The 20220-nt window shown below is 52.6% G+C and overlaps 55 non-coding genes and 32 pseudogenes across 55 annotated transcripts; all 87 read right to left on the bottom strand.

Annotated features, from left to right (window-relative positions):
* Positions 1-76: 76 nt before the first annotated feature.
* LOC143980091 (5S ribosomal RNA) lies at positions 77-195 on the bottom strand. Its single transcript, XR_013274236.1, has one exon. It is a non-coding gene; the product is annotated as a 5S ribosomal RNA (ribosomal RNA).
* A 109-nt stretch (positions 196-304) lies between these two features.
* On the bottom strand, positions 305-423 carry LOC143979375 (5S ribosomal RNA; annotated as a pseudogene).
* Positions 424-532: 109 nt separating this feature from the next.
* Positions 533-651, bottom strand: LOC143978581 (5S ribosomal RNA; annotated as a pseudogene).
* A 300-nt stretch (positions 652-951) lies between these two features.
* Positions 952-1070, bottom strand: LOC143979369 (5S ribosomal RNA; annotated as a pseudogene).
* Positions 1071-1397: 327 nt separating this feature from the next.
* LOC143977083 (5S ribosomal RNA) lies at positions 1398-1516 on the bottom strand. The gene has a single exon (XR_013273368.1). It is a non-coding gene; the product is annotated as a 5S ribosomal RNA (ribosomal RNA).
* Positions 1517-1625: 109 nt separating this feature from the next.
* LOC143976472 (5S ribosomal RNA) lies at positions 1626-1744 on the bottom strand. The gene has a single exon (XR_013272779.1). It is a non-coding gene; the product is annotated as a 5S ribosomal RNA (ribosomal RNA).
* Positions 1745-1853: 109 nt separating this feature from the next.
* Positions 1854-1972, bottom strand: LOC143976717 (5S ribosomal RNA). Its single transcript, XR_013273013.1, has one exon. It is a non-coding gene; the product is annotated as a 5S ribosomal RNA (ribosomal RNA).
* Positions 1973-2081: 109 nt separating this feature from the next.
* LOC143978958 (5S ribosomal RNA) lies at positions 2082-2200 on the bottom strand (annotated as a pseudogene).
* A 109-nt stretch (positions 2201-2309) lies between these two features.
* Positions 2310-2428, bottom strand: LOC143977824 (5S ribosomal RNA; annotated as a pseudogene).
* Positions 2429-2538: 110 nt separating this feature from the next.
* Positions 2539-2647, bottom strand: LOC143979565 (5S ribosomal RNA; annotated as a pseudogene).
* Positions 2648-2756: 109 nt separating this feature from the next.
* LOC143977351 (5S ribosomal RNA) lies at positions 2757-2875 on the bottom strand. The gene has a single exon (XR_013273634.1). It is a non-coding gene; the product is annotated as a 5S ribosomal RNA (ribosomal RNA).
* A 108-nt stretch (positions 2876-2983) lies between these two features.
* On the bottom strand, positions 2984-3102 carry LOC143976539 (5S ribosomal RNA). The gene has a single exon (XR_013272843.1). It is a non-coding gene; the product is annotated as a 5S ribosomal RNA (ribosomal RNA).
* A 109-nt stretch (positions 3103-3211) lies between these two features.
* Positions 3212-3330, bottom strand: LOC143978429 (5S ribosomal RNA). The gene has a single exon (XR_013273941.1). It is a non-coding gene; the product is annotated as a 5S ribosomal RNA (ribosomal RNA).
* Positions 3331-3439: 109 nt separating this feature from the next.
* On the bottom strand, positions 3440-3558 carry LOC143977986 (5S ribosomal RNA; annotated as a pseudogene).
* Positions 3559-3667: 109 nt separating this feature from the next.
* Positions 3668-3786, bottom strand: LOC143979367 (5S ribosomal RNA; annotated as a pseudogene).
* Positions 3787-3895: 109 nt separating this feature from the next.
* On the bottom strand, positions 3896-4014 carry LOC143978957 (5S ribosomal RNA; annotated as a pseudogene).
* Positions 4015-4123: 109 nt separating this feature from the next.
* LOC143976715 (5S ribosomal RNA) lies at positions 4124-4242 on the bottom strand. Its single transcript, XR_013273011.1, has one exon. It is a non-coding gene; the product is annotated as a 5S ribosomal RNA (ribosomal RNA).
* A 109-nt stretch (positions 4243-4351) lies between these two features.
* LOC143979408 (5S ribosomal RNA) lies at positions 4352-4470 on the bottom strand (annotated as a pseudogene).
* A 109-nt stretch (positions 4471-4579) lies between these two features.
* LOC143979311 (5S ribosomal RNA) lies at positions 4580-4698 on the bottom strand. Its single transcript, XR_013274029.1, has one exon. It is a non-coding gene; the product is annotated as a 5S ribosomal RNA (ribosomal RNA).
* A 109-nt stretch (positions 4699-4807) lies between these two features.
* On the bottom strand, positions 4808-4926 carry LOC143978759 (5S ribosomal RNA; annotated as a pseudogene).
* A 109-nt stretch (positions 4927-5035) lies between these two features.
* LOC143978046 (5S ribosomal RNA) lies at positions 5036-5154 on the bottom strand (annotated as a pseudogene).
* A 58-nt stretch (positions 5155-5212) lies between these two features.
* On the bottom strand, positions 5213-5331 carry LOC143978707 (5S ribosomal RNA; annotated as a pseudogene).
* A 109-nt stretch (positions 5332-5440) lies between these two features.
* LOC143976905 (5S ribosomal RNA) lies at positions 5441-5559 on the bottom strand. The gene has a single exon (XR_013273196.1). It is a non-coding gene; the product is annotated as a 5S ribosomal RNA (ribosomal RNA).
* A 109-nt stretch (positions 5560-5668) lies between these two features.
* Positions 5669-5787, bottom strand: LOC143977566 (5S ribosomal RNA). Its single transcript, XR_013273840.1, has one exon. It is a non-coding gene; the product is annotated as a 5S ribosomal RNA (ribosomal RNA).
* A 109-nt stretch (positions 5788-5896) lies between these two features.
* Positions 5897-6015, bottom strand: LOC143977241 (5S ribosomal RNA). Its single transcript, XR_013273524.1, has one exon. It is a non-coding gene; the product is annotated as a 5S ribosomal RNA (ribosomal RNA).
* A 109-nt stretch (positions 6016-6124) lies between these two features.
* On the bottom strand, positions 6125-6243 carry LOC143977542 (5S ribosomal RNA). Its single transcript, XR_013273817.1, has one exon. It is a non-coding gene; the product is annotated as a 5S ribosomal RNA (ribosomal RNA).
* Positions 6244-6352: 109 nt separating this feature from the next.
* LOC143979567 (5S ribosomal RNA) lies at positions 6353-6483 on the bottom strand (annotated as a pseudogene).
* Positions 6484-6592: 109 nt separating this feature from the next.
* LOC143977368 (5S ribosomal RNA) lies at positions 6593-6711 on the bottom strand. The gene has a single exon (XR_013273650.1). It is a non-coding gene; the product is annotated as a 5S ribosomal RNA (ribosomal RNA).
* Positions 6712-6820: 109 nt separating this feature from the next.
* On the bottom strand, positions 6821-6939 carry LOC143979039 (5S ribosomal RNA; annotated as a pseudogene).
* A 109-nt stretch (positions 6940-7048) lies between these two features.
* On the bottom strand, positions 7049-7167 carry LOC143978358 (5S ribosomal RNA; annotated as a pseudogene).
* A 117-nt stretch (positions 7168-7284) lies between these two features.
* LOC143979924 (5S ribosomal RNA) lies at positions 7285-7403 on the bottom strand. The gene has a single exon (XR_013274135.1). It is a non-coding gene; the product is annotated as a 5S ribosomal RNA (ribosomal RNA).
* A 109-nt stretch (positions 7404-7512) lies between these two features.
* On the bottom strand, positions 7513-7631 carry LOC143979222 (5S ribosomal RNA; annotated as a pseudogene).
* Positions 7632-7740: 109 nt separating this feature from the next.
* On the bottom strand, positions 7741-7859 carry LOC143980128 (5S ribosomal RNA). The gene has a single exon (XR_013274271.1). It is a non-coding gene; the product is annotated as a 5S ribosomal RNA (ribosomal RNA).
* A 109-nt stretch (positions 7860-7968) lies between these two features.
* LOC143979299 (5S ribosomal RNA) lies at positions 7969-8087 on the bottom strand. Its single transcript, XR_013274028.1, has one exon. It is a non-coding gene; the product is annotated as a 5S ribosomal RNA (ribosomal RNA).
* Positions 8088-8196: 109 nt separating this feature from the next.
* Positions 8197-8315, bottom strand: LOC143978758 (5S ribosomal RNA; annotated as a pseudogene).
* Positions 8316-8424: 109 nt separating this feature from the next.
* LOC143978045 (5S ribosomal RNA) lies at positions 8425-8543 on the bottom strand (annotated as a pseudogene).
* A 58-nt stretch (positions 8544-8601) lies between these two features.
* Positions 8602-8720, bottom strand: LOC143978706 (5S ribosomal RNA; annotated as a pseudogene).
* Positions 8721-8829: 109 nt separating this feature from the next.
* LOC143976904 (5S ribosomal RNA) lies at positions 8830-8948 on the bottom strand. Its single transcript, XR_013273195.1, has one exon. It is a non-coding gene; the product is annotated as a 5S ribosomal RNA (ribosomal RNA).
* Positions 8949-9057: 109 nt separating this feature from the next.
* Positions 9058-9176, bottom strand: LOC143977565 (5S ribosomal RNA). Its single transcript, XR_013273839.1, has one exon. It is a non-coding gene; the product is annotated as a 5S ribosomal RNA (ribosomal RNA).
* A 109-nt stretch (positions 9177-9285) lies between these two features.
* LOC143977240 (5S ribosomal RNA) lies at positions 9286-9404 on the bottom strand. Its single transcript, XR_013273523.1, has one exon. It is a non-coding gene; the product is annotated as a 5S ribosomal RNA (ribosomal RNA).
* Positions 9405-9513: 109 nt separating this feature from the next.
* On the bottom strand, positions 9514-9632 carry LOC143976513 (5S ribosomal RNA). Its single transcript, XR_013272817.1, has one exon. It is a non-coding gene; the product is annotated as a 5S ribosomal RNA (ribosomal RNA).
* A 109-nt stretch (positions 9633-9741) lies between these two features.
* LOC143978567 (5S ribosomal RNA) lies at positions 9742-9860 on the bottom strand. The gene has a single exon (XR_013273955.1). It is a non-coding gene; the product is annotated as a 5S ribosomal RNA (ribosomal RNA).
* Positions 9861-9969: 109 nt separating this feature from the next.
* On the bottom strand, positions 9970-10088 carry LOC143977467 (5S ribosomal RNA). Its single transcript, XR_013273743.1, has one exon. It is a non-coding gene; the product is annotated as a 5S ribosomal RNA (ribosomal RNA).
* Positions 10089-10197: 109 nt separating this feature from the next.
* Positions 10198-10316, bottom strand: LOC143976550 (5S ribosomal RNA). Its single transcript, XR_013272853.1, has one exon. It is a non-coding gene; the product is annotated as a 5S ribosomal RNA (ribosomal RNA).
* Positions 10317-10425: 109 nt separating this feature from the next.
* On the bottom strand, positions 10426-10544 carry LOC143976270 (5S ribosomal RNA). The gene has a single exon (XR_013272586.1). It is a non-coding gene; the product is annotated as a 5S ribosomal RNA (ribosomal RNA).
* Positions 10545-10653: 109 nt separating this feature from the next.
* On the bottom strand, positions 10654-10772 carry LOC143978671 (5S ribosomal RNA). Its single transcript, XR_013273966.1, has one exon. It is a non-coding gene; the product is annotated as a 5S ribosomal RNA (ribosomal RNA).
* Positions 10773-10881: 109 nt separating this feature from the next.
* Positions 10882-11000, bottom strand: LOC143980045 (5S ribosomal RNA). The gene has a single exon (XR_013274191.1). It is a non-coding gene; the product is annotated as a 5S ribosomal RNA (ribosomal RNA).
* Positions 11001-11109: 109 nt separating this feature from the next.
* Positions 11110-11228, bottom strand: LOC143976530 (5S ribosomal RNA). Its single transcript, XR_013272834.1, has one exon. It is a non-coding gene; the product is annotated as a 5S ribosomal RNA (ribosomal RNA).
* Positions 11229-11337: 109 nt separating this feature from the next.
* Positions 11338-11456, bottom strand: LOC143976541 (5S ribosomal RNA). Its single transcript, XR_013272845.1, has one exon. It is a non-coding gene; the product is annotated as a 5S ribosomal RNA (ribosomal RNA).
* Positions 11457-11565: 109 nt separating this feature from the next.
* Positions 11566-11684, bottom strand: LOC143976595 (5S ribosomal RNA). Its single transcript, XR_013272896.1, has one exon. It is a non-coding gene; the product is annotated as a 5S ribosomal RNA (ribosomal RNA).
* A 109-nt stretch (positions 11685-11793) lies between these two features.
* LOC143976294 (5S ribosomal RNA) lies at positions 11794-11912 on the bottom strand. Its single transcript, XR_013272609.1, has one exon. It is a non-coding gene; the product is annotated as a 5S ribosomal RNA (ribosomal RNA).
* A 109-nt stretch (positions 11913-12021) lies between these two features.
* On the bottom strand, positions 12022-12140 carry LOC143980043 (5S ribosomal RNA). Its single transcript, XR_013274189.1, has one exon. It is a non-coding gene; the product is annotated as a 5S ribosomal RNA (ribosomal RNA).
* A 109-nt stretch (positions 12141-12249) lies between these two features.
* LOC143979268 (5S ribosomal RNA) lies at positions 12250-12358 on the bottom strand (annotated as a pseudogene).
* A 109-nt stretch (positions 12359-12467) lies between these two features.
* Positions 12468-12586, bottom strand: LOC143976540 (5S ribosomal RNA). Its single transcript, XR_013272844.1, has one exon. It is a non-coding gene; the product is annotated as a 5S ribosomal RNA (ribosomal RNA).
* Positions 12587-12695: 109 nt separating this feature from the next.
* On the bottom strand, positions 12696-12814 carry LOC143976417 (5S ribosomal RNA). Its single transcript, XR_013272725.1, has one exon. It is a non-coding gene; the product is annotated as a 5S ribosomal RNA (ribosomal RNA).
* Positions 12815-12923: 109 nt separating this feature from the next.
* On the bottom strand, positions 12924-13042 carry LOC143976300 (5S ribosomal RNA). Its single transcript, XR_013272615.1, has one exon. It is a non-coding gene; the product is annotated as a 5S ribosomal RNA (ribosomal RNA).
* Positions 13043-13151: 109 nt separating this feature from the next.
* LOC143977420 (5S ribosomal RNA) lies at positions 13152-13270 on the bottom strand. The gene has a single exon (XR_013273699.1). It is a non-coding gene; the product is annotated as a 5S ribosomal RNA (ribosomal RNA).
* Positions 13271-13379: 109 nt separating this feature from the next.
* Positions 13380-13498, bottom strand: LOC143977402 (5S ribosomal RNA). The gene has a single exon (XR_013273682.1). It is a non-coding gene; the product is annotated as a 5S ribosomal RNA (ribosomal RNA).
* Positions 13499-13607: 109 nt separating this feature from the next.
* On the bottom strand, positions 13608-13726 carry LOC143977975 (5S ribosomal RNA; annotated as a pseudogene).
* Positions 13727-13837: 111 nt separating this feature from the next.
* Positions 13838-13956, bottom strand: LOC143976847 (5S ribosomal RNA). The gene has a single exon (XR_013273140.1). It is a non-coding gene; the product is annotated as a 5S ribosomal RNA (ribosomal RNA).
* Positions 13957-14065: 109 nt separating this feature from the next.
* LOC143977281 (5S ribosomal RNA) lies at positions 14066-14184 on the bottom strand. Its single transcript, XR_013273566.1, has one exon. It is a non-coding gene; the product is annotated as a 5S ribosomal RNA (ribosomal RNA).
* A 110-nt stretch (positions 14185-14294) lies between these two features.
* On the bottom strand, positions 14295-14413 carry LOC143978442 (5S ribosomal RNA; annotated as a pseudogene).
* Positions 14414-14522: 109 nt separating this feature from the next.
* LOC143980141 (5S ribosomal RNA) lies at positions 14523-14641 on the bottom strand. The gene has a single exon (XR_013274283.1). It is a non-coding gene; the product is annotated as a 5S ribosomal RNA (ribosomal RNA).
* A 109-nt stretch (positions 14642-14750) lies between these two features.
* On the bottom strand, positions 14751-14869 carry LOC143977394 (5S ribosomal RNA). Its single transcript, XR_013273675.1, has one exon. It is a non-coding gene; the product is annotated as a 5S ribosomal RNA (ribosomal RNA).
* Positions 14870-14984: 115 nt separating this feature from the next.
* LOC143978074 (5S ribosomal RNA) lies at positions 14985-15103 on the bottom strand (annotated as a pseudogene).
* A 117-nt stretch (positions 15104-15220) lies between these two features.
* LOC143979923 (5S ribosomal RNA) lies at positions 15221-15339 on the bottom strand. The gene has a single exon (XR_013274134.1). It is a non-coding gene; the product is annotated as a 5S ribosomal RNA (ribosomal RNA).
* Positions 15340-15448: 109 nt separating this feature from the next.
* Positions 15449-15567, bottom strand: LOC143979374 (5S ribosomal RNA; annotated as a pseudogene).
* A 109-nt stretch (positions 15568-15676) lies between these two features.
* Positions 15677-15795, bottom strand: LOC143978904 (5S ribosomal RNA; annotated as a pseudogene).
* A 109-nt stretch (positions 15796-15904) lies between these two features.
* On the bottom strand, positions 15905-16023 carry LOC143976344 (5S ribosomal RNA). The gene has a single exon (XR_013272656.1). It is a non-coding gene; the product is annotated as a 5S ribosomal RNA (ribosomal RNA).
* A 109-nt stretch (positions 16024-16132) lies between these two features.
* On the bottom strand, positions 16133-16251 carry LOC143976299 (5S ribosomal RNA). The gene has a single exon (XR_013272614.1). It is a non-coding gene; the product is annotated as a 5S ribosomal RNA (ribosomal RNA).
* A 109-nt stretch (positions 16252-16360) lies between these two features.
* Positions 16361-16479, bottom strand: LOC143977858 (5S ribosomal RNA; annotated as a pseudogene).
* Positions 16480-16588: 109 nt separating this feature from the next.
* Positions 16589-16707, bottom strand: LOC143977401 (5S ribosomal RNA). Its single transcript, XR_013273681.1, has one exon. It is a non-coding gene; the product is annotated as a 5S ribosomal RNA (ribosomal RNA).
* A 111-nt stretch (positions 16708-16818) lies between these two features.
* On the bottom strand, positions 16819-16937 carry LOC143976846 (5S ribosomal RNA). The gene has a single exon (XR_013273139.1). It is a non-coding gene; the product is annotated as a 5S ribosomal RNA (ribosomal RNA).
* A 109-nt stretch (positions 16938-17046) lies between these two features.
* On the bottom strand, positions 17047-17165 carry LOC143977280 (5S ribosomal RNA). Its single transcript, XR_013273565.1, has one exon. It is a non-coding gene; the product is annotated as a 5S ribosomal RNA (ribosomal RNA).
* A 110-nt stretch (positions 17166-17275) lies between these two features.
* On the bottom strand, positions 17276-17394 carry LOC143978590 (5S ribosomal RNA; annotated as a pseudogene).
* A 109-nt stretch (positions 17395-17503) lies between these two features.
* Positions 17504-17622, bottom strand: LOC143980140 (5S ribosomal RNA). The gene has a single exon (XR_013274282.1). It is a non-coding gene; the product is annotated as a 5S ribosomal RNA (ribosomal RNA).
* A 109-nt stretch (positions 17623-17731) lies between these two features.
* Positions 17732-17850, bottom strand: LOC143977393 (5S ribosomal RNA). Its single transcript, XR_013273674.1, has one exon. It is a non-coding gene; the product is annotated as a 5S ribosomal RNA (ribosomal RNA).
* Positions 17851-17965: 115 nt separating this feature from the next.
* Positions 17966-18084, bottom strand: LOC143978073 (5S ribosomal RNA; annotated as a pseudogene).
* Positions 18085-18201: 117 nt separating this feature from the next.
* Positions 18202-18320, bottom strand: LOC143979922 (5S ribosomal RNA). The gene has a single exon (XR_013274133.1). It is a non-coding gene; the product is annotated as a 5S ribosomal RNA (ribosomal RNA).
* A 109-nt stretch (positions 18321-18429) lies between these two features.
* Positions 18430-18548, bottom strand: LOC143977418 (5S ribosomal RNA). Its single transcript, XR_013273697.1, has one exon. It is a non-coding gene; the product is annotated as a 5S ribosomal RNA (ribosomal RNA).
* Positions 18549-18657: 109 nt separating this feature from the next.
* LOC143976969 (5S ribosomal RNA) lies at positions 18658-18776 on the bottom strand. The gene has a single exon (XR_013273258.1). It is a non-coding gene; the product is annotated as a 5S ribosomal RNA (ribosomal RNA).
* Positions 18777-18885: 109 nt separating this feature from the next.
* On the bottom strand, positions 18886-19004 carry LOC143978641 (5S ribosomal RNA; annotated as a pseudogene).
* Positions 19005-19113: 109 nt separating this feature from the next.
* LOC143977449 (5S ribosomal RNA) lies at positions 19114-19232 on the bottom strand. The gene has a single exon (XR_013273726.1). It is a non-coding gene; the product is annotated as a 5S ribosomal RNA (ribosomal RNA).
* A 109-nt stretch (positions 19233-19341) lies between these two features.
* On the bottom strand, positions 19342-19460 carry LOC143979298 (5S ribosomal RNA; annotated as a pseudogene).
* Positions 19461-19569: 109 nt separating this feature from the next.
* LOC143977229 (5S ribosomal RNA) lies at positions 19570-19688 on the bottom strand. The gene has a single exon (XR_013273511.1). It is a non-coding gene; the product is annotated as a 5S ribosomal RNA (ribosomal RNA).
* Positions 19689-19797: 109 nt separating this feature from the next.
* On the bottom strand, positions 19798-19923 carry LOC143979022 (5S ribosomal RNA; annotated as a pseudogene).
* A 109-nt stretch (positions 19924-20032) lies between these two features.
* LOC143976359 (5S ribosomal RNA) lies at positions 20033-20151 on the bottom strand. The gene has a single exon (XR_013272670.1). It is a non-coding gene; the product is annotated as a 5S ribosomal RNA (ribosomal RNA).
* Positions 20152-20220: the final 69 nt, after the last annotated feature.

Genomic DNA, 20220 nt, shown 5'->3' with positions numbered 1-20220 from the left:
AAGCCAAGGTGGTCACCTCGGGCAATCGAGAGGAAAAATACAGCAGGTCGCCAAAGCCAACAACATGATGGAAAAAAGCCTACGGCACCTGGTATTCCCAGGCGGTCTCCCATCCAGGTACTAACCAGGCCCGACCCTGCTTAGCATCCGAGATCAGATGAGATCGAGCGCATTCAGGGTGATGTGGCCGTAGGCGATCTTGCACCCTACTTACAACTCTCTTGACAAAAGCCAAGGTGGTCACCTCGGGCAATCGAGAGGAAAAATACAGCTGGTCGCCAAAGCCAACAACATAATGGAAAAAAGCCTACGGCACCTGGTATTTCCAGGCGGTCTCCCATCCAGGTACTAAGCAGGCCGGACCCTGCTTAGCATCCGAGATCAGACGAGATGGAGCGCATTCAGGGTGATGTGGCCGTAGGCGATCTTGCACCCTACTTACAACTCTCTTGACAAAAGCCAAGGTGGTCACCTCGGGCAATCGAGAGGAAAAATACAGCAGGTCGCCAAAGCCAACAACATAATGGAAAAAAGCCTACGGCACCTGGTATTCCCAGGCGGTCTCGCATCCAGGTACTAACCAGGCCCGACCCTGCTTAGCATCCGAGATCAGACGAGATCGAGCGCATTCAGGGTGATTTGGCAGTAGGTGATCTTACACCCTACTTACAACTCTCTAGACAAAAGCCAAGGTGGTCACCTCGGGCAATCGAGAGGAAAAATAAAGCAGGTCGCCAAAGCCCACAACATAATGGAAAATAGCCTATGGCACCGGGTATTCCCAGGCTTAGCATCCGAGATCAGACGAGTTCGAGCGCATTCAGGGTGATGTGGCCGTAGGCTATCTTGCACCCTACTTACAACTCTCTTGACAAAAGCCAAGGTGGTCACCTCGGGCAATCGAGAGGAAAAATACAGCTGGTCGCCAAAACCAACAACATAATGGAAAAAAGCCTACGGCACCTGGTATTCCCAGGCGGTCTCCCATCCAGGTACTAATCAGGCCCGACCCTGCTTAGCATCTGAGATCAGACTAGATGGAGCGCATTCAGGGTGACGTGGCCATAGGCGATCTTGCACCCTACTTACAACTCTCTTGACAAAAGCCAAGGTGGTCACCTCAGGCAATGGAGAGGAAAAATACAGCAGGTCGCCAAAGCCAACAACATAATGGAAAAAAGCCTACGGCACCTGGTATTCCCAGGCGGCCTCCCATCCAGGTACCAACCAGGCCCGACCCTGCTTTGCATACGAGAACGAGCACATTCAGGGTAATGTGGCCGTAGGCGATCTTGCACCCTATTTACAACTCTCTTGACAAAAGCCAAGGTGGTCACCTCGGGCAATCGAGAGGAAAAATACAGCAGGTCGCCAAAGCCAACAACATAATGGAAAAAAGCCTACTGCACCTGGTATTCCCAGGCGGTCTCCCATCCAGGTACTAACCAGGCCCGACCCTGCTTGGCATCCGAGATCAGACGAGATCGAGCGCATTCAGGGTGATGTGGCCGTAGGCGATCTTGCACCCTACTTACAACTCTCTTGACAAAAGCCAAGGTGGTCACCTCGGGCAATCGAGAGGAAAAATACAGCAGGTCGCCAAAGCCAACAACATAATGGAAAAAAACCTACGGCACCTGGTATTCCCAGGCGGTCTCCCATCCAGGTACTAACCAGGCCCGACCCTGCTTAGCATCCGAGATCAGACGAGATCGAGCGCATTCAGGGTGATGTTGCCGTAGGCGATCTTGCACCCTACTTACAACTGTCTTGACAAAAGCCAAGGTGGTCACCTCGGGCAATCGAGAGGAAAAATACAGCAGGTCGCCAAAACCAACAACATAATGGAAAAAAGCCTACGGCACCTGGTATTCGCAGGCGGTCTCCCATCCAGGTACTAACCAGGCACGACCCTGCTTAGCATCCGAGATCAGACGAGATCGAGCGCATTCAGGGTGATGTGGCCGTAGGCGATCTTGCACCCTACTTACAACTCTCTTGACAAAAGCCAAAGTGGTCACCTCGGGCAATCGAGAGGAAAAATACAGCAGGTCGCCAAAGCCAACAACATAATGGAAAAAAGCTTACGGCACCTGGTATTCCCAGGCGGTCTCCCATCCAGGTACTAACCAGGCCCGACCCTGCTTAGCATCCGAGATCAGACGAGATGGAGCGCATTCAGGGTGATGTTGCCATAGGTGATCTTGCACCCTACTTACAACTGTCTTGACAAAAGCCAAGGTGGTCACCTCGGGCAATCGAGAGGAAAAATACAGCAGGTCGCCAAAGCCAACAACATAATGGAAAAAAGCCTACGGCACCTGGTATTCCCAGGCAGTCTCCCATCCAGGTACTAACCAGGCCCGACCCTGCTTAGCATCCGAGACCAGACGCGATCGAGTGCATTCAGGGTGATGTGGCTGTAGGCGTTCTTGCATCCTACTTACAACTCTCTTGACAAAAGCCAAGGTGGTCACCTCGGGCAATCGAGAGGAAAAATACAGCAGGTCGCCAAAGCCAACAACATAATGGGAAAAAAGCTTACGGCACCTGGTATTCCCAGGCGGTCTCCCATCCAGGTACTAACCAGGCCCGACCCTGCTTAGCATCCGAGATGGAGCGCATTCAGGGTGATGTGGCCGTATGCGATCTTGCACCCCACTTACAACTCACTTGACAAAAGCCAAGGTGGTCACCTCGGGCAATCGAGAGGAAAAATACAGCAGGTCGCCAAAGCCAACAACATAATGGAAAAAAGCCTACGGCACCTGGTATTCCCAGGCGGTCTCCCATCCAGGTACTAACCAGGCCCGACCCTGCTTAGCATCCGAGATCAGACGAGATCGAGCGCATTCAGGGTGATGTGGCCGTAGGCGATCTTGCACCCTACTTACAACTCTCTTGACAAAAGCCAAGGTGGTCACCTCGGGCAATCGAGTGGAAAAATACAGCAGTCGCCAAAGCCAACAACATAATGGAAAAAAGCCTACGGCACCTGGTATTCCCAGGCGGTCTCCCATCCTGGTACTAACCAGGCCCGACCCTGCTTAGCATCCGAGATCAGACGAGATCGAGCGCATTCAGGGTGATGTGGCCGTAGGCGATCTTGTGCCCTACTTACAACTCTCTTGACAAAAGCCAAGGTGGTCACCTCGGGCAATCGAGAGGAAAAATACAGCAGGTCGCCAAAGCCAACAACATAATGGAAAAAAGCCTACGGCACCTGGTATTCCCAGGCGGTCTCCCATCCAAGTACTAACCAGGCCCGACCCTGCTTAGCATCCGAGATCAGACGAGATCGAGCACATTCAGGGTGATGTGGCCGTAGGCGATCTTGCACCCTACTTACAACTCTCTTGACAAAAGCCAAGGTGGTCACCTCGGGCAATCGAGAGGAAAAATACAGCAGGTCGCCAAAGCCAACAACATAATGGAAAAAAGCCTACGGCACCTGGTATTCCCAGGCGGTCTCCCATCCAGGTACTAACCAGGCCCGACGCTGCTTAGCATCCGAGATCAGACGAGATAGAGCGCATTCAGGGTGATGTGGCCGTAGGCAACCTTGCACTCTACTTACAACTCTCTTGACAAAAGCCAAGGTGGTCACCTCGGGCAATCGAGAGGAAAAATACAGCAGGTCGCCAAAGCCAACAACATAATGGAAAAAAGCCTACGGCACCTGGTATTCCCAGGCAGTCTCCCACCCAGGTACTAACCAGGCCCGACCCTGCTTAGCATCCGAGATCAGGCGAGATTGAGCACATTCAGGATGATGTGGCCGTAAGAGATCTTGCACCCTACTTACAACTCTCTTGACAAAAGCCAAGGTGGTCACCTCGGGCAAACGAGAGGAAAAATACAGCAGGTCGCCAAAGCCAACAACATAATGGAAAAAAGCCTGCGGCACGTGGTATTCCCAGGCGGTCTCCCATCCAGGTACTAACCAGGCCCGACCCTGCTTAGCATCCGAAATCAGACGAGATCGAGCGCATTCAGGGTGATGTGGCCATAGGTGATCTTGCACCCTACTTACAACTCTCTTGACAAAAGCCAAGGTGGTCACCTCGGGCAATCGAGAGAAAAAATACAGCAGGTCGCCAAAGCCAACAACATAATGGAAATAAGCCCACGGCACCAGGTATTCCCAGGCGGTCTCCCATCCAGGTACTAACCAGGCCCGACCCTGCTTAGCATCCAAGATCAGACGAGATTGAGTGCATTCAGGGTGATGTGGCCGAAGGCAATCTTGCACCCTACTTACAACTCTCTTGACAAAAGCCAAGGTGGTCACCTCGGGCAATCGAGAGGAAAAATACAGCAGGTCGCCAAAGCCAACAACATAATGGAAAAAAGCCTACGGCACCTGGTATTCCAAGGCGGTCTCCCATCCAGGCACTAACCAGGCCCGACACTGCTTAGCATCTGAGATCAGACAAGAGCAAGCGCATTCAGGGTGATGTGGCCGTAGGCAATCTTGCACCCTACGTACAACTCTCTTGACAAAAGCCAAGGTGGTCACCTCGGGCAATCGAGAGGAAAAATACAGCAGGTCACCAAAGCCAACAACATAATGGAAAAAAGCCTACGGCACCTGGTATTCCCAGGCGGTCTCCCATCCAGGTACTAACCAGGCCCGACCCTGCTTAGCATCCGAGATCAGACGAGATCGAGCGCATTAAGGGTGATGTGGCCGTAGGCAATTTTGCACCCTTCTTACAACTCTCTTGACAAAAGCCAAGGTGGTCACCTCGGGCAATCGAGAGGAAAAATACAGCAGGTCGCCAAAGCCAACAACATAATGGAAAAAAGCCTACAGCACCTGGTATTCCCAGGCGGTCTCCCATCCAGGTACTAACCAGGCCCGACACCGCTTAGCATCCGAGATCAGACGAGGTCAAACGCATTCAGGGTGATGTGGCCGTAGGCGATCTTGCACCCTACTTACAACTCTTTTGACAAAAGCCAAGGTGGTCACCTCGGGCAATCGAGAGGAAAAATACAGCAGGTTGCTAAAGCCAACAACATAATAGAAAAAAGCCTACGGCACCTGGTATTCCCAGGCGGTCTAACATCCAGGTACTAACCAGGCCCGACCCTGCTTAGCATCCGAGATCAGACGAGATCGAGCGCATTCAGGGTGATGTGACCATAGGCGACCTTGCGATCTTGAAAAATACAGCAGGTCGCCAAAGCCAACAACATAATGGAAAAAACCCTACGGCACCTGGTATTCCCAGGCGGTCTCCCATCCAGGTACTAACCAGGCCCGACCCTGCTTAGCATCCGAGATCAGAAGAGATCGAGCGCTCTGAGGGTGATGCGGCCGCAGGCGATCTTGCACCCTACTTACAACTCTCTTGACAAAAGCCAAGGTGGTCACCTCGGCCAATCGAGAGGAAAAATACAGCAGGTCGCCAAAGCCAACAACATAATGGAAAAAAGCCTACGGCACCTGGTATTCCCAGGAGGTCTCCCATCCAGGTACTAACCAGGCCCGACCCTGCTTAGCATCCGAGAACAGACGAGATCGAGCGCATTCAGGGTGATGTGGCCACAGGCGATCTTGCACCCTACTTACAACTCTCTTGACAAAAGCCAAGGTGGTCACCTCGGGCAATCGAGAGGAAAAATACAGCAGGTCGCCAAAGCCAACAACATAATGGAAAAAAGCCTACGGCACCTGGTATTCCCAGGCGGTCTCCCATCCAGGTACTAACCAGGCCCGACCCTGCTTAGCATCCAAGATCAGACAAGATCGAGCGCATTAAGGGTGATGTGGCCGTAGGCAATTTTGCACCCTTCTTACAACTCTCTTGACAAAAGCCAAGGTGGTCACCTCGGGCAATCGAGAGGAAAAATACAGCAGGTCGCCAAAGCCAACAACATAATGGAAAAAAGCCTACGGCACCTGGTATTCCCAGGCGGTCTCCCATCCAGGTACTAACCAGGCCCGACACCGCTTAGCATCCGAGATCAGACGAGATCAAGCGCATTCAGGGTGATGTGGCCGTAGGCGATCTTGCACCCTACTTACAACTCTCTTGACAAAAGCCAAGGTGGTCACCTCGGGCAATCAAGAGGAAAAATACAACAGGTCGCCAAAGCCAACAACATAATGGAAAAAAGCCTACGGCACCTGGTATTCCCAGGCGGTCTCCCATCCAGGTACCAACCAGGCCCGACCCTGCTTAGCATCCGAGATCAGACGAGATCGAGCGCATTAAGGGTGATGTGGCTGTAGGCGATCTTGCACCCTACTTACAACTCTCTTGACAAAAGCCAAGGTGGTCACCTCGGGCAATCGAGAGGAAAAATACAGCAGGTCGCCAAAGCCAACAACATAATGGAAAAAAGCCTACGGCACCTGGTATTCCCAGGCGGTCTCCCAGGCGGTCTCCCATCCAAGTACTAACCAGGCCCGACGCCGCTTAGCATCCGAGATCAGACGAGATAGAGCGCATTAAGGGTGATGTGGCCGTAGGCAATTTTGCACCCTTCTTACAACTCTCTTGACAAAAGCCAAGGTGGTCACCTCGGGCAATCGAGAGGAAAAATACAGCAGGTCGCCAAAGCCAACAACATAATGGAAAAAAGTCTGCGGCACCTGGTATTCCCAGGCGGTCTCCCATCCAGGTACTAACCAGGCCCGACCCTGCTTAGCATCCGAGATCAGACGAGATCGAGCGCATTCAGGGTGATGTGGCCATAGGCGATCTTGCACCCTACTTACAACTCTCTTGACAAAAACCAAGGTGGTCACCTCGGGCAAGCGAGAGGAAAAATACAGCAGGTCCCCAAAGCCAACAACATAATGGAAAAAAGCCTACGGCACCTGGTATTCCCAGGCGGTCTAACATCCAGGTACTAACAAGGCCCGACCCTGCTTAGCATCCGAGATCAGACGAGATCGAGCGCATTCAGGGTGATGTGGCCGTAGCCGATCTTGCACCCTACTTACAACTCTTTTGACAAAAGCCAAGGTGGTCACCTCGGGCAATCGAGAGGAAAAATACAGCAGGTTGCCAAAGCCAACAACATAATGGAAAAAAGCCTACGGCACCTGGTATTCCCAGGCGGTCTAACATCCAGGTACTAACCAGGCCCGACCCTGCTTAGCATACGAGATCAGAAGAGATCGAGCGCATTCAGGGTGATGTGACCGTAGGCGACCTTGCGATCTTGCACCCTACTTACAACTCTCTTGACAAAAGCCAAGGTGGTCACCTCGGGCAATCGAGAGGAAAAATACAACAGGTCGCCAAAGCCAACAACATAATGGAAAAAAGCCTACGGCACCTGGTATTCCCAGGCGGTCTCCCATCCAGGTACTAACCAGGCCCGACCCTGCTTAGCATCCGAGATCAGACGAGATCGAGCGCATTCAGAGAGATGTGGCCGTAGGCAATCTTGCACCCTACTTACAACTCTCTTGACAAAAGCCAAGGTGGTCACCTCGGGCAATCAAGAGGAAAAATACAGCAGGTCGCCAAAGCCAACAACATAATGGAAAAAACATTACGGCACCTGGTAATCCCAGGCGGTCTCCCATCCAGGTACTAACCAGGCCCGACCCTGCTTAGCATCCGAGATCAGACGAGATCGAGCGCTTTGAGGGTGATGTGGCCGCAGGCGATCTTGCACCCTACTTACAACTCTCTTGACAAAAGCCAAGGTGGTCACCTCGGGCAATCGAGAGGAAAAATACAGCAGGTCGCCAAAGCCAACAACATAATGGAAAAAAGCCTACGGCACCTGGTATTCCCAGGCGGTCTCCCATCCAGGTACTAACCAGGCCCGACCCTGCTTAGCATCCGAGATCAGACGAGATCGAGCGCATTCAGGGTGATGTGGCCACAGGCGATCTTGCACCCTACTTACAACTCTCTTGACAAAAGCCAAGGTGGTCACCTCGGGCAATCGAGAGGAAAAATACAGCAGGTCGCCAAAGCCAACAACATAATGGAAAAAAGCCTACGGCACCTGGTATTCCCAGGCGGTCTCCCATCCAGGTACTAACCAGGCCCGACCCTGCTTAGCATCCGAGATCAGACGAGATCGAGCGCATTAAGGGTGATGTGGCCGTAGGCAATTTTGCACCCTTCTTACAACTCTCTTGACAAAAGCCAAGGTGGTCACCTCGGGCAATCGAGAGGAAAAATACAGCAGGTCGCCAAAGCCAACAACATAATGGAAAAAAGCCTACAGCACCTGGTATTCCCAGGCGGTCTCCCATCCAGGTACTAACCAGGCCCGACACCGCTTAGCATCCGAGATCAGACGAGGTCAAACGCATTCAGGGTGATGTGGCCGTAGGCGATCTTGCACCCTACTTACAACTCTTTTGACAAAAGCCAAGGTGGTCACCTCGGGCAATCGAGAGGAAAAATACAGCAGGTTGCTAAAGCCAACAACATAATAGAAAAAAGCCTACGGCACCTGGTATTCCCAGGCGGTCTAACATCCAGGTACTAACCAGGCCCGACCCTGCTTAGCATCCGAGATCAGACGAGATCGAGCGCATTCAGGGTGATGTGACCATAGGCGACCTTGCGATCTTGAAAAATACAGCAGGTCGCCAAAGCCAACAACATAATGGAAAAAACCCTACGGCACCTGGTATTCCCAGGCGGTCTCCCATCCAGGTACTAACCAGGCCCGACCCTGCTTAGCATCCGAGATCAGAAGAGATCGAGCGCTCTGAGGGTGATGCGGCCGCAGGCGATCTTGCACCCTACTTACAACTCTCTTGACAAAAGCCAAGGTGGTCACCTCGGCCAATCGAGAGGAAAAATACAGCAGGTCGCCAAAGCCAACAACATAATGGAAAAAAGCCTACGGCACCTGGTATTCCCAGGAGGTCTCCCATCCAGGTACTAACCAGGCCCGACCCTGCTTAGCATCCGAGAACAGACGAGATCGAGCGCATTCAGGGTGATGTGGCCACAGGCGATCTTGCACCCTACTTACAACTCTCTTGACAAAAGCCAAGGTGGTCACCTCGGGCAATCGAGAGGAAAAATACAGCAGGTCGCCAAAGCCAACAACATAATGGAAAAAAGCCTACGGCACCTGGTATTCCCAGGCGGTCTCCCATCCAGGTACTAACCAGGCCCGACCCTGCTTAGCATCCAAGATCAGACAAGATCGAGCGCATTAAGGGTGATGTGGCCGTAGGCAATTTTGCACCCTTCTTACAACTCTCTTGACAAAAGCCAAGGTGGTCACCTCGGGCAATCGAGAGGAAAAATACAGCAGGTCGCCAAAGCCAACAACATAATGGAAAAAAGCCTACGGCACCTGGTATTCCCAGGCGGTCTCCCATCCAGGTACTAACCAGGCCCGACACCGCTTAGCATCCGAGATCAGACGAGATCAAGCGCATTCAGGGTGATGTGGCCGTAGGCGATCTTGCACCCTACTTACAACTCTCTTGACAAAAGCCAAGGTGGTCACCTCGGGCAATCAAGAGGAAAAATACAACAGGTCGCCAAAGCCAACAACATAATGGAAAAAATCCTACGGCACCTGGTATTCCCAGGCGGTCTCCCATCCAGGTACTAACCAGGCCCGACCCTGCTTAGCATCCGAGATCAGACGAGATCGAGCGCATTCAGGGAGATGTGGCCGTAGGCAATCTTGCACCCTACTTACAACTCTCTTGACAAAAGCCAAGGTGGTCACCTCGGGCAATCGAGAGGAAAAATACAGCAGGTCGCCAAAGCCAACAACATAATGGAAAAAAGCCTACGGCACCTGGTATTCCCAGGCGGTCTCCCATCCAGGTACTAACCAGGCCCGACCCTGCTTAGCATCCGAGATCAGACGAGATCGAGCGCATTCAGGGTGATGTGGCCATAGGCGTTCTTACACCCTACTTACAACTCTCTTGACAAAAGCCAAGGTGGTCACCTCGGGAAATCGAGAGGAAAAATACAGCAGGTCGCCAAAGCCAACAACATAATGGAAAAAACCCTACGGCACCTGGTATTCCCAGGCGGTCTCCCATCCAGGTGCTAACCAGGCCCGACCCTGCTTAGCATCCGAGATCAGACGAGATCGAGCGCTTTCAGGGTGATGTGGCCGTAGGCGATCTTGCACCCTACTTACAACTCTCTTGACAAAAGCCAAGGTGGTCACCTCGGGCAATCGAGAGGAAAAATACAGCAGGTCGCCAAAGCCAACAACATAATGGAAAAAAGCCTACGGCACCTGGTATTTCCAGGCGGTCTCCCATCCAGGTACTAACCAGGCCCAACCCTGCTTAGCATCCGAGATCAGACGAGATCGAGCGCATTCAGGGTGATGTGGCCGCAGGCGATCGTGCACACTACTTACAACTCTCTTGACAAAAGCCAAGGTGGTCACCTCGGGCCAACGAGAGGAAAAATACAGCAGGTCGCCAAAGCCAACAACATAATGGAAAAAAGCCTACGGCACCTGGTATTCCCAGGCGGTCTCCCATCCAGGTACTAACCAGGCCCGACGCTGCTTAGCATCCGAGATCAGATGAGATCGAGCGCATTCAGGGTGATGTGGCCGTAGGCAACCTTCCATCCTACTTACAACTCTCTTGACAAAAGCCAAGGTGGTCACCTCGGGCAATCGAGAGGAAAAACACAGCAGGTCGCCAAAGCCAACAACATAATGGAAAAAAGCCTACGGCACCTGGCATTCCCAGGCGGTCTCCCATCCAGGTACTAACCAGGCCCGACCCTGCTTAGCATCCGAGATCAGACGAGATCGAGCGCATTCAGGGTGATGTGGCCGTAGGCGATCTTGCACCCTACTTACAACTCTCTTGACAAAAGCCAAGGTGGTCACCTCGGGCAATCAAGAGGAAAAATACAACAGGTCGCCAAAGCCAACAACATAATGGAAAAAAGCCTACGGCACCTGGTATTCCCAGGCGGTTTCCCATCCAGGTACTAACCAGGCCCGACCCTGCTTAGCATCCGAGATCAGACGAGATCGAGCGCATTCAGGGAGATGTGGCCGTAGGCGATCTTGCACCCTACTTACAACTCTCTTGACAAAAGCCAAGGTGGTCACCTCGGGCAATCGAGAGGAAAAATACAGCAGGTCGCCAAAGCCAACAACGTAATGGAAAAAAGCCTACGGCACCTGGTATTCCCAGGCGGTCTCCCATCCAGGTACTAACCAGGCCCGAACCTGCTTAGCATCCGAGATCAGACGAGATCGAGCGCATTCAGGGTGATGTGGCCGTAGGCGATCTTGCACCCTACTTACAACTCTCTTGACAAAAGCCAAGGTGGTCACCTCGGGCAATCGAGAGGAAAAATACAGCAGGTCGCCAAAGCCAACAACATAATGGAAAAAAGCCTACGGCACCTGGTATTCCCAGGCGGTCTCCCATCCAGGTACTAACCAGGCCCGACGCTGCTTAGCATCCGAGATCAGACGAGATCGAGCGCATTCAGGGTGATGTGGCCGTAGGCAACCTTGCATCCTACTTACAACTCTCTTGACAAAAGCCAAGGTGGTCACCTCGGGCAATCGAGAGGAAAAATACAGCAGGTCGCCAAAGCCAACAACATAATGGAAAAAAGTCTACGGCACCTGGTATTCCCAGGCGGTCTCCCATCCAGGTACTAACCAGGCCCGACCCTGCTTAGCATCCGAGATCAGACGAGATCGAGCGCATTCAGGGTGATGTGGCCGCAGGCGATCTTGCACCCTACTTACAACTCTCTTGACAAAAGCCAAGGTGGTCACCTCGGGCAATCGAGAGGAAAAATACAGCAGGTCGCCAAAGCTAACAACATAATGGAAAAAAGCCTACGGCACCTGGTATTCCCAGGCGGTCTCCCATCCAGGTACTAACCAGGCCCGACCCTGCTTAGCATCCGAGATCAGACGAGATCGAGCGCATTCAGGGTGATGTGGTCGTAGGCGATCTTGCACCCTACTTACAACTCTCTTGACAAAAGCCAAGGTGGTCACCTCGGGCAATCAAGAGGAAAAATACAACAGGTCGCCAAAGCCAACAACATAATGGAAAAAAGCCTACGGCACCTGGTATTCCCAGGCGGTTTCCCATCCAGGTACTAACCAGGCCCGACCCTGCTTAGCATCCGAGATCAGACGAGATCGAGCGCATTCAGGGAGATGTGGCCGTAGGCGATCTTGCACCCTACTTACAACTCTCTTGACAAAAGCCAAGGTGGTCACCTCGGGCAATCGAGAGGAAAAATACAGCAGGTCGCCAAAGCCAACAACGTAATGGAAAAAAGCCTACGGCACCTGGTATTCCCAGGCGGTCTCCCATCCAGGTACTAACCAGGCCCGAACCTGCTTAGCATCCGAGATCGAGCGCATTCAGGGTGATGTGGCCGTAGGCGATCTTGCACCCTACTTACAACTCTCTTGACAAAAGCCAAGGTGGTCACCTCGGGCAATCGAGAGGAAAAATACAGCAGGTCGCCAAAGCCAACAACATAATGGAAAAAAGCCTACGGCACCTGGTATTCCCAGGCGGTCTCCCATCCAGGTACTAACCAGGCCCGACGCTGCTTAGCATCCGAGATCAGACGAGATCGAGCGCATTCAGGGTGATGTGGCCGTAGGCAACCTTGCATCCTACTTACAACTCTCTTGACAAAAGCCAAGGTGGTCACCTCGGGCAATCGAGAGGAAAAATACAGCAGGTCGCCAAAGCCAACAACATAATGGAAAAAAGTCTACGGCACCTGGTATTCCCAGGCGGTCTCCCATCCAGGTACTAACCAGGCCCGACCCTGCTTAACATCCGAGATCAGACGAGATCGAGCGCATTCAGGGTGATGTGGCCGCAGGCGATCTTGCACCCTACTTACAACTCTCTTGACAAAAGCCAAGGTGGTCACCTCGGGCAATCGAGAGGAAAAATACAGCAGGTCGCCAAAGCCAACAACATAATGGAAAAAAGCCTACGGCACCTGGTATTCCCAGGCGGTCTCCCATCCAGGTACTAACCAGGCCCGACCCTGCTTAGCATCCGAGATCAGACGAGATCGAGCGCATTCAGCGTGATGTGGCCGTAGGCGATCTTGCACCCTACTTACAACTCTCTTGACAAAAGCCAAGGTGGTCACCTCGGGCAATCAAGAGGAAAAATACAACAGGTCGCCAAAGCCAACAACATAATGGAAAAAAGCCTACGGCACCTGGTATTCCCAGGCGGTTTCCCATCCGGGTACTAACCAGGCCCGACCCTGCTCAGCATCCGAGATCAGACGAGATCGAGCGCATTCAGGGAGATGTGGCCGTAGGCGATCTTGCACCCTACTTACAACTCTCTTGACAAAAGCCAAGGTGGTCACCTCGGGCAACCGAGAGGAAAAATACAGCAGGTCGCCAAAGCCAACAACGTAATGGAAAAAAGCCTACGGCACCTGGTATTCCCAGGCGGTCTCCCATCCAGGTACTAACCAGGCCCGAACCTGCTTAGCATCCGAGATCAGACGAGATCAAGCGCATTCAGGGTGATGTGGCCATAGGCGATGTTGTACCCTACTTACAACTCTCTTGACAAAAGCCAAGGTGGTCACCTCGGGCATTCGAGAGGAAAAATACAGCAGGTCGCCAAAGCCAACAACATGATGGAAAAAAGCCTACGGCACCTGGTATTCCCAGGCGGTCTCCCATCCAGGTACTAACCAGGCCCAACCCTGCTTAGCATCTGAAATCAGACGAGATCGAGCGCATGCAGGGTGATGTGGCCGTAGGTGATTTTGCATCCTACTTACAACTCCATTGACAAAAGCCAAGGTGGTCACCTCGGGCAATCGAGAGGAAAAAAATACAGCAGGTCGCCAAAGCCAACAACATAATGGAAAAAAGCCTACGGTACCTGGTATTCCCAGGCGGTCTCCCATCCAGGAACTAACCAGGCCCAACCCTGCTTAGCATCCGAGATCAGACGAGATCGAGCGCATTCAGGGTGATGTGGCCGTAGGCGATCTTGCACCCTACTTACAACTCTCTTGACAAAAACCAAGGTGATCACCTCGGGCAATCGAGAGGAAAAATACAGCAGGTCGCCAAAGCCAACAACATAATGGAAAAAAGCCTACGGCACCTGGTATTCCCAGGCGGTCTCCCATCCAGGTACTAAGCAGGCCCGACCCTGCTTAGCATCCGAGATCAGACGAGATCGAGCGCATTCAGGGTGATGTGGCCATAGGTGATCTTGCACCCTACTTACAACTCTCTTGACAAAAGCCAAGGTGGTCACCTCGGGTAATCGAGAGGAAAAATACAGCAGGTCGCCAAAGCCAACAACATAATGGAAAAAAAGCCGACGGCACCTGGTATTCCCAGGCGGTCTCCCATCCAGGTACTAACCATGCCCTACCCTGCTTAGCATCCGAGATCAGACGATATCGAGCGCATTCAGGGTGATGTGGCCGTAGGCGATCTTGCCCCCTACTTACAACTCTCTTGACAAAAGCAAAGGTGGTCACCTCGGGCAATCGAGAGGAAAAATACAGCAGGTCGCCAAAGCCAACAACATAATGGAAAAAAGCCTACGGCACCTGGTATTCCCAGGCGGTCTCCCATCCAGGTACTAACCAGGCCCGACCCTGCTTAGCATCCAAGATCAGACGAGATCGAGCGCATTCAGGGTGATGTGGCCGTAGGCGACCTTGCACCCTACTTACAACTCTCTTGACAAAAGCCAAGGTGGTCACCTCGGGCAATCGAGAGGAAAAATACAGCAGGACGCCAAAGCCAACAACATAATGGAAAAAAGCCTACGGCACCTGGTATTCCCAGGCGGTCTCCCATCCAGGTACTAACCAGGCCCGACCCTGCTTAGCATCCGAGATCAGACGAGATCGAGCGCATTCAGGGTGATGTGGGCGTGGGCGTAGGCGATCTTGCACCCTCCTTACAACTCTCTTGACAAAAGCCAAGGTGGTCACCTCAGGCAATCGAGAGGAAAAATACAGCAGGACGCCAAAGCCAACAACATAATGGAAAAAAGCCTACGGCACCTGGTATTCCCAGGCGGTCTAACATCCAGGTACTAACCAGGCCCGACCCTGCTTAGCATCCGAGATCAGAAGAGATCGAGCGCATTCAGGGTGATGTGACCGTAGGCGACCTTGCGATCTTGCACCCTACTTACAACTCTCTTGACAAAAGCCAAGGTGGTCACCTCGGGCAATCGAGAGGAAAAATACAGCAGGTCGCCAAAGCCAACAACATAATGGAAAAAAGCCTACGGCACCTGGTATTCCCAGGCGGTCTCCCATCCAGGTACTAACCAGGCCCGACCCTGCTTAGCATCCGAGATCAGACGAGATCGAGCGCATTCAGAGAGATGTGGCCGTAGGCGATCTTGCACCCTACTTACAACTCTCTTGACAAAAGCCAAGGTGGTCACCTCGGGCAATCGAGAGGAAAAATACAGCAGGTCGCCAAAGCCAACAACATAATGGAAAAAAGCCTACGGCACCTGGTATTTCCAGGCGGTCTCCCATCCAGGTACTAAGCAGGCCGGACCCTGCTTAGCATCCGAGATCAGACGAGATGGAGCGCATTCAGGGTGATGTGGCCGTAGGCGATCTTGCACCCTACTTACAACTCTCTTGACAAAAGCCAAGGTGGTCACCTCGGGCAATCAAGAGGAAAAATACAACAGGTCGCCAAAGCCAACAACATAATGGAAAAAAGCCTACGGCACCTGGTATTCCCAGGCGGTTTCCCATCCAGGTCATAACCAGGCCCGACCCTGCTTAGCATCCGAGATCAGACGAGATCGAGCGCATTCAGCGTGATGTGGCCGTAGGCGATCTTGCACCCTACTTACAACTCTCTTGACAAAAGCCAAGGTGGTCACCTCGGGCAATCAAGAGGAAAAATACAACAGGTCGCCAAAGCCAACAACATAATGGAAAAAAGCCTACGGCACCTGGTATTCCCAGGCGGTTTCCCATCCAGGTACTAACCAGGCCCGACCCTGCTTAGCATCCGAGATCAGACGAGATCGAGCGCATTCAGGGTGATGTGGCCGCAGGCGATCTTGCACCCTACTTACAACTCTCTTGACAAAAGCCAAGGTGGTCACCTCGGGCAATCGAGAGGAAAAATACAGCAGGTCGCCAAAGCCAACAACATAATGGAAAAAAGCCTACGGCACCTGGTATTCCCAGGCGGTCTCCCATCCAGGTACTAACCAGGCCCGACCCTGCTTAGCATCCGAGATCAGACGAGATCGAGCGCATTCAGCGTGATGTGGCCGTAGGCGATCTTGCACCCTACTTACAACTCTCTTGACAAAAGCCAAGGTGGTCACCTCGGGCAATCAAGAGGAAAAATACAACAGGTCGCCAAAGCCAACAACATAATGGAAAAAAGCCTACGGCACCTGGTATTCCCAGGCGGTTTCCCATCCGGGTACTAACCAGGCCCGACCCTGCTCAGCATCCGAGATCAGACGAGATCGAGCGCATTCAGAGAGATGTGGCCGTAGGCGATCTTGCACCCTACTTACAACTCTCTTGACAAAAGCCAAGGTGGTCACCTCGGGCAATCGAGAGGAAAAATACAGCAGGTCGCCAAAGCCAACAACGTAATGGAAAAAAGCCTACGGCACCTGGTATTCCCAGGCGGTCTCCCATCCAGGTACTAACCAGGCCCGAACCTGCTTAGCATCCGAGATCAGACGAGATCAAGCGCATTCAGGGTGATGTGGCCATAGGCGATGTTGCACCCTACTTACAACTCCATTGACAAAAGCCAAGGTGGTCACCTCGGGCAATCGAGAGGAAAAAAATACAGCAGGTCGCCAAAGCCAACAACATAATGGAAAAAAGCCTACGGTACCTGGTATTCCCAGGCGGTCTCCCATCCAGGAACTAACCAGGCCCAACCCTGCTTAGCATCCGAGATCAGACGAGATCGAGCGCATTCAGGGTGATGTGGCCGTAGGCGATCTTGCACCCTACTTACAACTCTCTTGACAAAAACCAAGGTGATCACCTCGGGCAATCGAGAGGAAAAATACAGCAGGTCGCCAAAGCCAACAACATAATGGAAAAAAGCCTACGGCACCTGGTATTCCCAGGCGGTCTCCCATCCAGGTACTAAGCAGGCCCGACCCTGCTTAGCATCCGAGATCAGACGAGATCGAGCGCATTCAGGGTGATGTGGCCATAGGTGATCTTGCTCCCTACTTACAACTCTCTTGACAAAAGCCAAGGTGGTCACCTCGGGTAATCGAGAGGAAAAATACAGCAGGTCGCCAAAGCCAACAACATAATGGAAAAAAAGCCGACGGCACCGGGTATTCCCAGGCGGTCTCCCATCCAGGTACTAACCATGCCCTACCCTGCTTAGCATCCGAGATCAGACGATATCGAGCGCATTCAGGGTGATGTGGCCGTAGGCGATCTTGCCCCCTACTTACAACTCTCTTGACAAAAGCAAAGGTGGTCACCTCGGGCAATCGAGAGGAAAAATACAGCAGGTCGCCAAAGCCAACAACATAATGGAAAAAAGCCTACGGCACCTGGTATTCCCAGGCGGTCTCCCATCCAGGTACTAACCAGGCCCGACCCTGCTTAGCATCCAAGATCAGACGAGATCGAGCGCATTCAGGGTGATGTGGCCGTAGGCGACCTTGCACCCTACTTACAACTCTCTTGACAAAAGCCAAGGTGGTCACCTCGGGCAATCGAGAGGAAAAATACAGCAGGACGCCAAAGCCAACAACATAATGGAAAAAAGCCTACGGCACCTGGTATTCCCAGGCGGTCTCCCATCCAGGTACTAACCAGGCCCGACCCTGCTTAGCATCCGAGATCAGACGAGATCGAGCGCATTCAGGGTGATGTGGGCGTGGGCGTAGGCGATCTTGCACCCTACTTACAACTCTCTTGACAAAAGCCAAGGTGGTCACCTCGGGCAATCGAGAGGAAAAATACAGCAGGACGCCAAAGCCAACAACATAATGGAAAAAAGCCTACGGCACCTGGTATTCCCAGGCGGTCTAACATCCAGGTACTAACCAGGCCCGACCCTGCTTAGCATCCGAGATCAGAAGAGATCGAGCGCATTCAGGGTGATGTGACCGTAGGCGACCTTGCGATCTTGCACCCTACTTACAACTCTCTTGACAAAAGCCAAGGTGGTCACCTCGGGCAATCGAGAGGAAAAATACAGCAGGTCGCCAAAGCCAACAACATAATGGAAAAAAGCCTACGGCACCTGGTATTCCCAGGCGGTCTCCCATCCAGGTACTAACCAGGCCCGACCCTGCTTAGCATCCGAGATCAGACGAGATCGAGCGCATTCAGAGAGATGTGGCCGTAGGCGATCTTGCACCCTACTTACAACTCTCTTGACAAAAGCCAAGGTGGTCACCTCGGGCAATCGAGAGGAAAAATACAGCAGGTCGCCAAAGCCAACAACATAATGGAAAAGACCCTACGGCACCTGGTATTCCCAGGCGGTCTCCCATCCAGGTACTAACCAGGCCCGACCCTGCTTAGCATCCGAGATCAGACGAGATCGAGCGCTTTGAGGGTGATGTGGCCGCAGGCGATCTTGCACCCTACTTACAACTCTCTTGACAAAAGCCAAGGTGGTCACCTCGGGCAATCGAGTGGAAAAATACAGCAGGTCGCCAAAGCCAACAACATAATGGAAAAAAGCCTACGGCACCTGATATTCCCAGGTGGTCTCCCACCCAGGTACTAACCAGGCCCGACCCTGCTTAGCATCCGAGATCAGACGAGATCAAGCGCATTCAGGATGATGTGGCCGTAGGCGATCTTACACCCTACTTACAACTCTCTTGACAAAAGCCAAGGTGGTCTCCTCGGGCAATCGAGAGGAAAAATACAGCACGTCGCCAAAGCCAACATCATAATGGAAAAAAGCCTACGGCATGTGGTATTCCCAGGCGGTCTACCATCCAGGTACTAACCAGGCCCGACCCTGCTTAGCATCCGAGATCAGACGAGATCGAGCGCATTCAGGGTGATGTGGCCATAGGCGATCTTGCACCCTACTCACAACTCTCTTGACAAAAGCCAAGGTGGTCACCTCGGGCAATCGAGAGGAAAAATACAGCAGGTACCCAAAGCCAACAACATAATGGAAAAAAGCCTACGGCACCTGGTATTCCCAGGCGGTCTCCCATCCAGGTACTAACCAGGCCTTACCCTGCTTAGCATCCGAGATCAGACGAGATTGAGCGCATTCAGGGTGATGTGGCCGTAGGCAATTTTGCACCCTACTTACAACTCTCTTGACAAAAGCCAAGGTGGTCTCCTCGGGCAATCGAGAGGAAAAATACAGCACGTCGCCAAAGCCAACAACATAATGGAAAAAAGCCTACGTTACCTGGTATTCCCAGGCGGTCTCCTATCCAGGTACTAACCAGGCCCGACCCTGCTTAGCATCCAAGATCAGACGAGATCAAGCGCATTCAGGGTGATATGCCTGTAGGCGATCTTGCACCCTACTTACAACTCTCTTGACAAAAGCCAAGGTGGTCACCTCGGGCAATCGAGAGGAAAAATACAGCAGGTACCCAAAGCCAACAACATAATGGAAAAAAGCCTACGGCACCTGGTATTCCCAGGCGGTCTCCCATCCAGGTACTAACCAGGCCTTACCCTGCTTAGCATCCGAGATCAGACGAGATTGAGCGCTTTCAGGGTGATGTGGCCGTAGGCAATTTTGCACCCTACTTACAACTCTCTTGACAAAAGCCAAGGTGGTCACCTCGGGCAATTGAGAGGAAAAATACAGCAGGTCGCCAAAGCCAACAAAATAATGGAAAAAAGCCTACGGCACCTGGTATTCCCAGGCGGTCTCCCATCCACGATCCAGGTACTAACCAGGCCCGACCCTGCTTAGCATCCGAGAGCAGACGAGATCGAGCGCATTCAGGGTGATGTGGCCGTAGGCAATCTTGCACCCTACTTACAACTCTCTTGACAAAAGCCAAGGTGGTCACCTCGGGCAATGGAGAGGAAAAATACAGCAGGTCGCCAAAGCCAACAACATAATGGAAAAAAGCCTATGGCACCTGGTATTCCCAGGCGGTCTCCCATCCAGGTACTAACCAGGCCCGACCCTGCTTAGCATCCGAGATCAGACGAGATCGAGCGCATTCAGGGTGATGTGGCCGTAGGCGATCTTATACCCTACTTACAACTCTCTTGACAAAAGCCAAGGTGGTCACCTCGGGCAATTGAGAGGAAA

Source organism: Lithobates pipiens, unplaced genomic scaffold, assembly GCF_037356315.1.
Source record: "Lithobates pipiens isolate NorthernLeopardFrog02 unplaced genomic scaffold, aLitPip1_a1.2 Scaffold_13, whole genome shotgun sequence".
NCBI lineage: Eukaryota > Metazoa > Chordata > Amphibia > Anura > Ranidae > Lithobates > Lithobates pipiens.
This window is presented reverse-complemented; position numbering and strand designations above follow the sequence as displayed.